The sequence below is a fragment of the Ostrinia furnacalis genome, unplaced genomic scaffold (assembly GCF_004193835.3).
Source record: "Ostrinia furnacalis isolate ACB-3 unplaced genomic scaffold, ASM419383v2 OfSCF0682, whole genome shotgun sequence".
NCBI lineage: Eukaryota > Metazoa > Arthropoda > Insecta > Lepidoptera > Crambidae > Ostrinia > Ostrinia furnacalis.
The window spans coordinates 60,622-74,457 of record NW_021130921.1 but is presented as its reverse complement, the minus strand read 5'-3'; the positions used below and the strand labels follow the sequence as shown (position 1 = coordinate 74,457).

At 36.9% G+C, this 13,836-nt stretch overlaps 1 protein-coding gene across 2 annotated transcripts in view; it reads right to left on the bottom strand.

Annotated features, from left to right (window-relative positions):
- The window catches only part of LOC114366782 (synaptotagmin-15), a 73,607-nt gene that overhangs the window by 20,280 nt on the left and 39,491 nt on the right, over positions 1–13,836 (bottom strand). The window lies entirely within an intron of this gene.

Here is a 13,836-nt window from a genome sequence, read left to right as displayed (position 1 = left end):
AAAGACTATTCTGATACATCCAAGCATAAGTTTAGTCTGAAGAATAGATTCAGAACCTAATGGTTTTAATATGGAACTTATGTATGCTTGAGTTTGTACCAAGTTCTGAAACTCTAGAACTGGCCACAAACTAGTACATTTGACATGCTTGTGCTGAAATCGAGTTTGCAACTTCATTTCAGAATGTCACGGAGTCTTGATGATCGATAAATATAAATGGAATTGAACGCAAATGAATAATTGAAAGAGAATTAATGTGTGAAAGGGATAGAGGGTGGATAGTTTATTTTGTTATTGAAAGACGTACGAAAATTCTTGTAAAGATGTGAATTCTTCTTTCCTTTCATTACTGAAGCCAGGAAATACAAATAAAGCTGTTAATATCTACGCCTTTCCATTCCAATGCTTGGAAAGATGTTATTTGTTCAATATGTATTTCTGTATGTATATTCAACCAAGAACATTACCACTTCAGGAGATATATGCCTATCAAGGTACAATACTCATAAAACATTTCCTTACGAACATTCATATCGACGATTCAATTTTCGCCGTACACAACGATTTATTATACGAGTACAATTTCACGCCTTTTCTTATTGGTAATCTTATCCTTCATTGGAAATTGCGAAAGCGTGTATTTATTTATTTATTATTTTATATATCACCCTTGGGTATTAAACACGGTGAGATATTCTTTCGTACTTTTCTTTTACTACACGTGAGTTAAATAACAGTAAATACCTACATGGTAAAGTCTGAACTCTGCGAAATGATATTTACCTATTAAGTATCACTTTCAAAATAAAGATGACTAAAAAGTACATTTTCTTTTCATGAAATGTAATTTCGAAGCTTCGGCTCTACTTTGTCCCATGAAAAGGTCGCCACTTCAAAGAAAATCTGCCTTTATTACAAAATGATTGATTGTATTTCCATTTTTAACACGTTTCGTAGCGCCCTGAGGCTTGGAAATTTTTCCTACAATCTACAGGAAATTAGACTAAAATAATTAATGTTGCAAAATCGCTCCCATATAAACACAATTAAGTACATGTCATATTTAGCATGTCATCATCAGTAACATAATTTTGTAATCAAATGACGAGTTCCAGTATATTAATAATAATAACTAAGTAGGCAATAAATATGAAGCCACGATAGCCGAATGGTGAAGGGGTCGGACTGGCCGACTCGACCTCCGAGAAAAGCAGGTTCGAACCCCGCTACCGCTCGTGACACAAGCATATTTTGCTTAATACGAGGGGCTAAAGAGACTGTTAGCAATTTGTGAAAAAACATTAAAAGATTTCCTTTATTTCGACAAATATCCACATAATTTTCTTTGTCATTGATATACGAGTATTGTTTTTCGGAAACCATTATCGATATTATTTTCCATTGTAACATCAATTGTTTTCTCATATCATACCTTTCACAAACAATGTGAAGGCTATTATAATAATTGAATTGAAATCAATTGCTCTCGAATGTTGATCAAAGCTAGAATGTTAAAGTTGATAACGTTTAGAGTGGTTTCGCACTGAGTACCTATTTTAAATGTGGTGTAGGCAAGCCTCCCACTACATGGTTTCGCGCTAAGTACGTGCGATATAGTGTAGGCAGGCCTCCCACTAGGTAGACCGACGATCTGGTAAAGGTCGCGGGAAACGCCAGGAAGCGGGCAGGACCGGTCTTTGTGAAAATCCTAGTGGGAAGCCTTTGTCCAGCAGTGGACTGGCTGGAATGAGCGATTCCGATTCGAATCCGTGAAAGTATAGACCTGAGTCTTAATAGAACTATGTATATGGTAGTTTATGCACTAGATCTGAATCCGGTAACAAATAAGTACGTCATACTAACTACGTCATTAAATAACTCCCCTATACACACATACGTATTTTGTAAATATTTGTAAAAAATTGATGAATGACGCACAGCAATTTAATTTCAGATCTATGATCTGGTTTCCGTAATCCGATTTCTCTAGTTAGTTTCTAGATCCGTATTATGACGGACTCGGGTTGGACGTAGTACGAAACCGCTCTTACTGTGATGGAGGTTAATACCTACTATACAATGTACAGACCACATCTGTATGCCATTAATTAAGAGAGACCTTTGTTATGCATTGCGCAAATGGGATGCCGAACGTCCTGGCTCAGATTAACGGGAGAACTATAGAAGACGAGGTTTCGAGGCGAACTTCGTAAGAATAAAGTTGCAGAAGATTAGGAAACTAAAAATTTATGATAGTTTTTAAAGCTTACTTAGCCTTTAATAAACCCTTTTACTTACTCAAAACTAGCACTTTCTGAATGGGCGGTGACTACCTGATACAGTGTACCTACCATGAGTTTACGTTAGGTGTGCTCGCTAGCGACTGCGTAAAAAAATGACATTTAAATGTATGACATATTGTGCAGCGCCCCTAGCGGCTACTTTCAAGAAATAAAATCTTCATAGAATTTTTTGACGTATTCGCTAGCGAGCTCACCTAACGTAAACTCATGGTAGGCACACAGGTATAATTTTACTTACTAGGTATGTCACCACAATTTTTGTAAAAGTTGGTTTGTTAGCGAATAAAACATTTTTGATTTGATTTTTGATTTTGAATAAACCCTTTCTTCTTCTCAGTCGTTATACTCTTATTAATATAAGACAAAATTATATATTGCTAGTTTTTCCCGTGGCTTCGCCTGCGTTAATTTAACATTAGGTTTTAAGTACCTGTAAAGATAGTGTAAATGTGTGGGGAAATAAATAAAAACTCTGTTACCGAAAATCTTTATCGCGTACGTGCCCCCCTTCTACAAAATATATAAGTACTGTCTTAAACTATCTTTAATACTAAATTTCATCAAAATAATTTCAATGGTTGAAGCGTACAAGATTAACAAACTTCCATCCATTCTGCATTCTCGCAAGCTCAAATTTTTTATATTTGTATTATAAGATGAACCACTTCTATGGTTTTTCCTGCCGACCGAGATAAGCACAGGTATTGTCGTTATTGTGAACGTGATATTAATGTACGAAGATTGAACCTACGCAGGCTCTAACAAAGCTTAAGTTAGGCATGAGAGGATATTATTATGTTAAAAATTATACTCGTATCTCAAAAAATGTTAAATAAATGATGTTGACTTATTTGTGTATTACTTAGTAACTAAGTAGGTACTCATTCTTAGGACTTTATATTTTTTTATTATTTGTTATTTTGTAAAAGCGTTCACGTGGGTTTTTATTAGATCACATAATTCTCCGTTTGTAATTTGAAAGGCAAGTACCTACTCGTACTTTATTATTATAAGTCGATGTTGATAGAAAACCAACTGGATCGGACAAAACAGTGTTGTTTGTTCAACTTGGCGGTACAATTGCCGGACTAGCAGTCTGTGTTTTGCTAGGCTCCCAGTGTTTATGTAGTCGTCGTCTTGATTAGCCACTGTCCTGCAATCTGCGTTCCAAACAATATAACTGAATAAGTAAAGCCTAATTATTCTGAGTCGGGACCAGTTTTCGTTTAGTTACGGGCTTTGAGTTAAGGTCTGGTTTCCATAACGTCCCAGCGGAGCGGAGCAGAGTGTAGCCGAGCGGAGAAGACAAGTATCGGGCCGTCAATTGTTCTATAGTATTTGACACTGGCGGTGTTGCGGCGCGGAGAGAAGTGGGAATAAAGAAATCGGTTATTCAAAACACTTCTCCGCTCCGCTCTGCTCTGCTCCGCTTTGGTGGAAACCGGGTCTAAAAGACCCTTGCAAATTTGCTGTGACGTTTATTGCTGAAAACCGCCCAAATTAGGTGACTCGTTGTTATTTTAACGAAACCTTTCCCTGGAGACGTAAAAGTTTAATTTTTGCACCTTAATTTCCTCGCGGTCTGCGTGGGTGTGAACAGTCAGCTTCACGAGTTGTGTTTGCGGTTGTGGTTCCGTCAAAGGCATGTGAGGAAATTGTACGCAAATGTTATTCAACTAGCTGTGCCCGCGACTTCGTACGCGTGAAAACCTGTTTTCGCAACATTTTTCATTATTGCTCTGCTCCTATTGATCGTAGCGTGATATTAGCCTATAGACTTCCTCGATAAATAGGCTATCTAACACTGAAAGAATTTTTCAAATCGGACCAGTAGTTCCGGAGATTAGCACGTTCAAGTAAACAAACAAACTCTTCAGCTTTATAATATTAGTATTAGATATGAATCGGAATTACGCTTCAAAGGTCTGTTTTGAACCCTCGATATTACGATTTCAGTTTTTGTTAATAAAGTTATGAAAGTACCTGCTTCTTGGAATGATGATTCAGAATTTTCATGGAAAATAACGCAAATAGACAAAATGAGTGTCAAAGCATTTAACGGAAGAGTGATCTTCCTTTGAAAGCGCTAAAGGACTACATTTTTATTTTGACGTTCGCAAGTGCCCAATTTTTCCAGAAATACAATGTGTATTTCAGGGAAAAATTCATTTCACACAAATTGGGTTCGGTTTATTCTAAAATATTACGTTTACAGTAAAAAGTGGCCTATGAACCTAAGAAATAAGCTTTCTTAAATAATTTCGCGGCTCGACACAGTTCCAAAGATTTAAGCTCCCAAATATTTACCTACAAGGAATATTAAATTTCATGCTTCATTATAATGTAGATTCATAAGCGATTACGCTGTTTATAATCTCCTAACATTATTATGAATTGACTACCTAAGGCCGAGTTACACCACCGTATCTTAATAATAACAATAACCGGTGCTTTTTGTATAAAGTTTGACAGACTTTTGACGTTTGTCAAAGTTAAAGTAAGATGGTGCAACTCAGCCTAATAATGCTAATTTTGTAACAATTTCCGAGAACTCATTTGGCGAAAATTCCCATACAGTACACCCATACTCTTTAACCTGTATTTTCATACTGTAATCTTTCGATTACTTAATTATTTAGATTTTTAATGGATTTTGTGCATTTTTTCTATAAAATGAAAGCTCACTTCCTGATATGAAAGGTTCTTAATGTGTGATTAGTACCAGTGTGACTCGATGGGAATTTTTTTCCCAACGGGTCGAAGTTACTCGTTTGGGTGTGGTGACTCGTTGGAAACAAGCGACATTTAGTTGTAAGGCTTGTATAACAGTCGTATGGTGAACTTCCCTAAAATTTCAACCTTTTATGATAATAATCAAAGGTGTGACTGAAGGGCGGGCCATCGGTCAGTGACTTCAAACAAAACACTTATAATACTATTTACAGGGTAGGCGGAAAAAGCCTTCCTGTTTCTGTTTACTTGGTCGGTAATGAAACGATGGATGGCCTTTGCTTAGGCACGTAGTAATTTCATTACTAAAAGTCTAAGGTTAAGAAGGAAACACGGCGCGTATCAATTGTTTATTTATTTATGTACATTTACGTCCGTATTCACAAACATTACTACGAGGTCTCACAGTGCGCGTGGACGCACAGGGACAGAGACATGTATAGGCTCCATAAAAGCATTTGACGATTTGCAAGTAATAATTTAATTAGTCTACACAAATAAAGATAATTTTGATTTTGATTTTTAAAGGTGACAAACGAACCAATCATAGAGCTCTATTCAACGCTGTGCGTTCGATTTGCTGCTTCACTTAAGCAAGCATTGTTTGTGAATACGGACGTTAGTTTTAGAGCCTTATGTAGGGGCAGTGGAGTCCAAAATGTCAAATCAAATGTGCTCTGTGAAAATTGACAAACTCTATAATAATTTCCGTTACACGATTAGATATGTAGCTACGTCGTAGCCTTCGTAGTTCGTAGCGCTAACGCCTTAGTTATTTCGTAGCAGTACATGTAGACGCGTTGTACGAAACAACAATATTTTTGTGACGTAATCACTTACAGGCCAAGAGCTTCCTCGTTGTGGATAAAAAAAAAAAAAAAAAAAAAAAAAAAGGTGTCTTGTGAGAGACTTTGTATTGTCGTACACTTTCAATGATTTCAAAGAAAAAATATAGGGCTAAAGTACGATTGGCTCGTTACTATAAAAAATAAAAAACTTGTTACTTATTAGCTCTTTTGTGTTTTCATGTTTAAGGTAGATCAAAAGGCTTTATCCGTAACTGTTCCAGATTAATTAGACCTATCTAAGTAGAAAATGTACGTGTACATCAACCTTGTTTCTTCTTTGTAATTGGATTTGTTTCTATCCGACAAGAATTTATTATTAGCTCTTGTTACTAGTACAAATTATAAAAGATCCTACATACGCTTTTTATAAAAGGCCTTTAAGAGTCAAATACCTTAATTTCTTTAGGATCACTGAAGTAAAAACCTTTCAATAGTGTTATCAGTATATTTTTTTAAATCATGATTGTTGATGCTCCTACTGATATTTCAAATTCAAATTTAAAAATTTAAATGAGAAAATTCAATTTCGTCAACCCATATTAAAAATCCTTAATCGAGAAGACCTTTTTAAAGAACTCAAAAGGCGATTTAAATGCAAGAGCTGGTGTTAAATATTTCATTCGAATTTTATTTAATTTGGGCTCTCCTTAGACAGGTAAAACAGATTGTTTTAAACTTTTCTCATTTAGGCCCGATGTTCTTTCTCATTAGTATTCAGTTGAAGTTTTTATTGAGCATTGTTTTGTTTGTATTTAGTAAGTTATTTTCAGTTTATTTTATTTATTTAATTTGAGTTACACTGCGTTTTTCGGTCCGGGACGTCCACCTACAAGGTGGACTGACGACATCGTAAAGGTAGCAGGGAAGCGCTGGATGCAGGCCGCTACCAATCGATCAACGTGGAAAGCATTAGGGGAGGCCTGTGTTCAGCAGTGGACGTCTTATGGCTGAAATAATGATGATGATGATGAGTTAATATCGCACAATGCCCGTCAAGATTACTTTTTTTAAATAAATTAATACCAGTAAGGCCTCAGCCTCGAATTTCGCGGGCAGCGGCGGCGGCGCGGGAGCGGGGCGGGCAACGCAGACCCGTTCTCGAAACAAGCGGGCAGCTCGCGCGGCGCTTTAGCGGCGAAGTGTTGTGGTCGGGGTTGTGTTGTCGAGATATTTGTTTTTATTCGCAAGCGAAATCTCTGAACAACGGCGACAATTTTATTTCGATTCAATTCCAAAGGCGCGCCGCCCCGCTGCCCGCTAAATTCGAGGCTGAGGCCTAAAGCTTCAACTACACCAACGCGTGCAGATCGCCATCGCCCGTGTGATTAGAGTCCAATGACAGGTCGCGCCACCCATGACAGTTCACGCGACCTGTCATTTCCCTATGACCGCGCCGTGATCGCGTCGGCGATGGTGAACTGCACGCGTTGGTGTGGTTGAAGCATGAGGGTTTGTAACCATGGCAACACAGTTTTGCAGGATCCTTGATTCCTGCACCCCGCAATGTGAACACATATTAATTGTGTGTTTAAAATTCGAATTACAAATTCGAACGAATCGTTTTTTTTGTGGGACAGTGAAAACGGGATGGTCGTATGAACGTTAATTATTAAACGGTATCCTGCAATAAGTAGTTCTTGTCTCCGCGCGAAAAAGCCCTAACTAGTTATTCCTAATTTCCGAGTTATTCTCATTACTTTTTAACATCTTTGGACAATTTCACACAGCGCCATCTAGCCTCAAAGTAAGCAACTAATGTGCTTGTGTTATGGGTGCTAGATACTATTTTTATAATTTTAATGGATATACTACTTTTATATTTTTTACTAGCTTTCCGCCCGCGGCTTCGCCCGCGTGGAATTTTGTCTGTCACAGAAAAACAATATCGCGCGCGTATTTGCTCACCGTTTAGACCTACCCTGGACTACGACAAACATTTTAAAACCAAAATCAGCTCAATCGGCCCAGCCGTTCTCGAGTTATAATCAGACTAACGAACATCAATTCATTTTTATTTATATAGATAGATAACGACTATCATAAGACGATACTTACATAAAAGCAACACTAAAATTCAACAAATTAAGGGCCTGACTTTGAGTGAATTGAGCATCGTATACAGGCGCTAAACTCTACCTGATGTCCTGGTAAACTATGTGAAGCAAGTTGCCGCTACAGACACTTTAATGGGGCACAGGATCCAATTTCATGGTGTAATAGCGACGGGTTGCGTGCAGGTGGAACTATTAAGTCGGAATGGGTAATAATGTCAGTATGGGTAAACACACCTGAGAATACCGTATTAAAATAGTTAAAAACGTCGTTTTACATTGAGTAATTTTTGAATCGTGTATTAGGTAATGTACACTTTCACAAGCATCATCATCATCATCTCAGTCACAGGACGTCCACTGCTGAATATCGGCCTCCCCAATGATTTTTAGCATTCATTCAATGCCTTCCTGCAGCCTTCCTTCACACCTAAATTCACTATGAATTATCATCATCATTTCAGCCATAGGACGTCCACTGCTGAACATACGCCTCCCCCAATGACTTCCACATCGCACGGTTGGTAGCGGCTTGCATCTAGCGCTAGTGCTACCTTTATCAGGTCGTCGGTCCACCTTGTGGGTGGACGTCCCACGCTGCGTTTTCCGTCCAAATCCGACTCGAATTATACTTACTACAAAAAATGACAAATATTGCAAACAAAAATCTCCAACAAATCAAGAAAAGAGTATGATTGTAATTTATTACCACATCGTTCGTACTTCGTAGGCGTCATAGTACTTTTCATACATTAGGTGAGTTTTAGGCGTAATACTGAGGATACCATTACTCAAACCAATGTGCCTCGGAAAAAGCGGAAGAACGTCATATTTTACACAGTTTTCATTTACCAACCCTTTGTGTAAAAAACAGGCGAATCAGGGTGACTACACACAATGGATGAAGATGACTACAATTTTTTTAGCCATGGTCTTATAACAAATCGGTTCAAATCAGGTTACACGCAGTGTAGTATTCCGTAGTTTTTAAAATTCATATATTAATATGCGTTTTCTGGTCCTTCGAGCCGGATCTCTGACTTGATTTTTTCCGCTTTTCGACCCCTATCGATTAATACAGGTTTTAACAGTTATTAAAGTAGTTGTATTGGGTGAAAGTTTGTAACAAATTATGTGTGGTTTAAACTGTACAACATGTTTATGAAAAATAAGAAAAATTCTTTTTCTAGACTTCATCATGCTATGGCCCAAGGACAGGTAAAGACAAATTTTAAATGTGAGAAGACGCCCTATCTCACCATAATAAGTCCCTTCTACGTTAAAATGTAAATTACGCCGCCACAATAATTATATTTTAAAATTCGTTTATCATGCATGAATAACGGTAATACAGGAATGAATTTCCACGTTGTCAATTTGCTTTTGTTATGCAAATAGAGTTGGTTACTCAGCAAACAAGTGTGCTAATGGTTTTAATTTACTAATACACAGTATTATTAATTTGATTTAATACATAACGTTAACTCAAGGTCGTCTTGGACTGCTAAAAATTAGTTGTATTTTCTACTGTCTAGTAGGTACATGCTTTCTAAAATAACGTGTTAAAGTATTTGTCTATGTACTTACTTTTTTTGGCTTATCTTCACGGCTTGACTGATTTTAACGAGATATCCACCAGATAGACGATATTATTTATTTATTTATTTAACCTCTCAACTGTTAGGTGTTCGTGCGCGCAAGACTTTATTGCACACACATAAGAAGGAACCGTATAAAAAGGCGAGTTTAATGCCCTAAGGCATTCTCTCCCAGCTGACCTTGAGCAAAAAGAGAATTTGAGTTAACGGTGCTAAAAAGCTACAAAAAGTTACTTTTAGATGAAAAAGGCAATACGTCACGTAAACGAATTCAATCATAAATAAAGTATTTTGTAAATAAAACTAGGCTTAAATTCTGTTCGTAAAGCATCGCGTGAGCGCGCTATAAAAAGTTTTATTTACAACCCTGGTAATGCTTTGTAAACTTTTATGTGCCGATAAATCCTTATTTTATTTGAATTATTTCCTGCCGTAAAACTTACATTGTGCAATTTTATTAATCGCTTGTCTAGAATACAAAGAAGAGAGTATTCAGAGAGAATATACTCTTTGGAAGCATTTTTAAATTTATCGAATACTAGCGCGGCTTCGTTCGCTTCAGCCGAATGACGTCCACTGCTGGACAAAGGCCTCCCCCAAGGATTTCCTCAAATATCGGTCCTGCGCTGCCCGCATCTAGGCACCTCCCGCGACCTTCACCAGATCGTCGGTCCACCTACTTATGTATTCGGTGGTTTCTTCCACGTAAAATTTAGTCTGTCACAAAAAAACTTCGCGCATCTGTTTGAAAAATCAGGATAAAACTATCCTATGTCCTTCTGGTACTCAAAATACCCATATCAAATTTCATCAAAATCGGTTGGTTCTGTGGTTTAGGCGTAAAAGCGCGTCACAGACAGAGTTACTTTCGCATTTATATTATTAGCAGGGACTAATTGGGATATCTATCCCTCTCTTACTTGTAGCAAGAATCTGTCTTATACCTACAATAGTAACCCCAAAGCTAACGTATGGATACTAAGAAACATATACATAGAGCAGCCAAGCAAAAAGGGAACCAAATACATAAATCACAACTACTACAAACGCAGGCGTATCAAGTTTACCACTACAGCATCTAATTCAGTTGCAATAGGTGTTATTTTGCAACGAAAGTGTTTAGTCTGATGTGCCATATCCCGCATTTTCCACAAGGTTGTGTCTATACTGGAGAATGTGGTAAAACTTGAAGATGCAGACTATTTCACGAATTCGCATCACATCTTCCGTTTCTAAGTTCCTTTTTATGTGGCTAAAAATCCACCAAGTGAGTGCACTAACGAGCAACATTCACATTTTAGATGTTCTAGCTGGCAAAATTTTAAAATAGTTTTTGGGTTAAAGTTATTCTACATCTCACAGCATCTCTGCATCTCACTTAACACCAGGTGCGATTGCGGTCAAATACCTGCCTTGCCTGCCTAATAAAAAACAAGTATTCTAAAGGACGAAGCTTACTTATCAACCCGGATGCGGATCGTGAAGCTATGTATTCATTAGGCAACATTTGTTGATAAACTGTTTATGAGTAGTGTGAAATAAGTTTACCATAAACACAGGTTTCTGAAACTTGGCCGTCCACACTTGCTCTCCACTCATAGCGGGGAGCACGGCAAACATGTATCATAAACAATGTTTCATTACCTAAAACTGTTTACAGAGATGATGAAACATTTTTATGAACAGTTTATAAACAGTGTTTATCAACAAATGTTGCCTAATGAATACATGGCTTTACCGTATCAAATCGAGGCGGTCAAGTATTCCTTGTATGATACTCCTTACTGCAACGCATACTTTTCCACACTAATGTAAATGCCTCGCCATGCGGTTGACAGCGCGGCGAAACGCGATTTGGTGTTGATCCCTGTCCGGGATGATAAGTGTACCTACTAACCTTAAATCTATTTAATGTGTGTATTATAAATACCTGATTAATATATGAAGTAAATTAGCAATGACTGAAATGAATCGATACTGGACTGTTTGAACAACCGCAACATTACTTCACTTCGCGATCAAGTTTCAGTCGTCAATAGGTCGTCGTCATAAATGTTAGTAGGTCAATTTATGTACATCAAAGAGATCTATAAATAGTCTGGGAATCGTTCGAGGAACTAAAATGCTATCAAACAGTATTCCAACAAACCTAGAAAATAGAGTTCAAACTAAGTGTTCTCGGAATCTCATCTAAGATCTCGATAGAATTAAATCTCAATAATACTGTAATTAAAAATTCAAATTGTGATACTAAATATTCTCAGAATAGTTACCTACTGTGATAACCATAATACATGTGGGTACATGAAGATTCTCAAGCAAGAATGTATTTTTTAAATCCAACATTTCCATAAAGCATGAAATAAAATATTCATTCATTAATACTGTGAACGCATCCGCAGAATAGCTACGACCGCCTCTAATAGCAATTTCTCACGTTTGACATATTGTGGTATCCGATATGATCACAAAGGACTAGTGGTGGGCCGACTAGTCGAGATAGACGATAATAATACGATTATTATCGGCACTAATAATACATTGTGAGTCTATAAATCTTCATCTTCGGATATGTGATAATAACTTAGAAATTAGTGATTAAAAATATGGCAATGGCACCTATACATTAATATGAACAAGTCATCATTTCGGTTTTCACTGTAAAGCATAGGCAAACGGACGATTTGACCCATACTCTTATTTTTTTCTTTATTTGGAAGACATAAAATACCTATACCTAAATGAAAGCTGTATTTTGTTCAAAGTTTTCCCTATCAGCCTTTAAGTTAACTTACAGAGACAGAATGAGGGAGAATGCGATATTGTAAATAGTCGGCAATTTTAATATAGTCGACTAGTCGCTTATATCAAATAACTAGTAGGCCCATCTCTACAAAGCACGGGCAAAGGACAACAGGAAAGCCCAAATTATGCGGTTTGCGGAACGTGGGCCTCAAAGGCAGGTCCGGGTACAATTTAGTAATTAATTCCACGTAGGCGCCTAGCGTATGACTATGGACTAGTTATGGAAGGCATTTTAGAATCTGCTGTAAAATAATCCAGAATGTACTATCGGCAACAGTGGTAACTGCCCATTGCCGGTCATGCCGTCTCGTTATATCGCATAGAATCACCATTTGATGAGAGCGAGAGCAAAAATGGAAATGGATAGTTAACACTGTGGCCATGTGTACCTATTTATGACTCCAAATTAACTTTACTTCGGAAACGGTGTGACACGGAAAGCTTTTTTTTATATGTTTAAAATACTTTTATAATAATGAAGTACTTAATTTTAAAAAGAGATATAATAAGGTAGATTCGCTAAACTCATATTATGTGTAATAAAAATTGCTAGGCCTATCTAATAACGAAAACGGTATAGACATCGTCGCTACATGTCAAGTATTGTTAAGACTTTGATGACTTTGATACTTTGATGATTTTTTTGCACAGTAAAATGCACTGACGTGCATTGGTACGTCTTTCTTCGGTCCCTAATTGGGTCAGCTTTCAGAACATAACTCAAAGAACAACAAAGGTGTACTCTGACGTCATGAACACGTCTTTTGGTTCTCAGAATTTAATGTTGAATGAAACTCACATTTCTAAGAAAAACATGTGACGTAGCCGCAAAGAAAGTAGTGTCTTTTTTATGGTAGAAATACATAGGTAGAGGTATATAAGACTTTAAACTTTCGCGTTCCATTTCAATTAAATAGTAAGACACTGGTCTTAACGCGACGTTTATTAATAACGTTAAGACCCGTATCTTACTATTTTAATTGGTACAGGTATAGTTCTTAAATTACCTATTTTGTATTTTTTCTTGAATAAATTATTATTATTTTACTTAATGTCACCTCACCCTTGGTTCAGAGTACTCGTAACAAAGTTTAAAATAAATCATAATATTCTGAATTGACAGTTGGTTTTGCGGCGCGGACCCCACACACAAACTCATCCAAACTCCTAAACTAATATTTGCGAACACGCTTTCGCTTCGTTTCTCGTAATAAATGTAATAAATCTTCCATGTGAACCTAAATAACATAATACTTTGAAACTAACAATGATATTTCATTACAAACGTATTTATTAACATTAACAAAAGCCTAACTTTTATAGTAGCTTTTACTGTATATTCATTAGACTGTAGGTTGCGTTGTACCATGAAAGGTTATTTTTATTTGTATCCTAACAACTGGGCAATTCATCAACCAGATAATTTTGACCGTTTCTACCCCTTGTCAGACAATAATTTTGCCACGACGATTTGCCAGAGCCACGATGATCCAAACTTTAT